Source organism: Myotis davidii, unplaced genomic scaffold (genome assembly GCF_000327345.1).
Source record: "Myotis davidii unplaced genomic scaffold, ASM32734v1 scaffold1010, whole genome shotgun sequence".
In the NCBI taxonomy this organism is placed as follows: Eukaryota; Metazoa; Chordata; class Mammalia; order Chiroptera; family Vespertilionidae; genus Myotis; species Myotis davidii.
This window is the reverse complement of record NW_006281930.1, coordinates 290,527-291,491: the sequence shown is the minus strand read 5'-3', so window position 1 is coordinate 291,491 and position 965 is coordinate 290,527.

The window sequence follows — 965 nt, the reverse complement described above, 5'->3', positions numbered from 1 at the left end:
GGCGGGGGGGTCCCAACTGACTGCCTTTGTCTCAAGCCAAGGCTTGAGAACTGGGAGGTGGGGTGTAGGGATGTAGTGAGAGGATGGGGGTGAATAACCTCGCCTAGGAGAGGACAGTTGCCACCTCTGCCTGCCTCCCACCGTGCTGGCGTTAGATGCTGTTTATTGTGGGATCCCTAATTGTGTTGAGTCAGCGGAAAGTCCTCTCCAAAGTTGCCAGAGGTGTTGGACCAACCTCCTGAATAATAAGATCCTGCTCCAGTGGAGCTATGTCAGTACTATTCAGCCTCCCTCACCCAGCCCTCCCTCTGCATACCCCCCTGGTGTCTCCTCTCCTCTCTGGGTTTTCATCATCAAAATCACTTTCACTTCGCAGAACAACCCTATGGAGGCATGTATTAGTATCTCCATTTTACAGATTAATAAATGGAGGATTAAAGTTGAAAGGGGGCTGTGTAAATTCACATAAAAAAAGATAAATCCTCCACTTTACCTTCTGAAGCTTTCCAAACTTCTTTTTTGTTATCACACACACACACACACACACACACACACACACACACACACACACACACACATTGTTCCAGGATTCTGGAAGGAGCTCACACCTTCAGGATTATAAAAGGTAGCTTGTTGATGGATGAATTTTCCATTTGCTTATTTTTCTGAGAATGAGTCAAATGAACATCAGCAAAACAGGCAAACGGAGAAACCGCCCACCTTTTCATGATGCCCCTAACTCTGGCCATTGCAACCCAGACTGGCACCTTTGTATTTCCTTAGAGTTGGCATTGTTGGTCACATTCACACCCATTGTACCATACAATCCTTACAATAACCCTATGAGGTGGACATGACAGGGACTGTTAATTAGTCCCATGTTACAGTCATAAATACTGAAGCCCAGAAATTGAAAAACAGCCCTGAGAGGTGTACAAACAAACACTGAATGGTCTTTTGGCAAA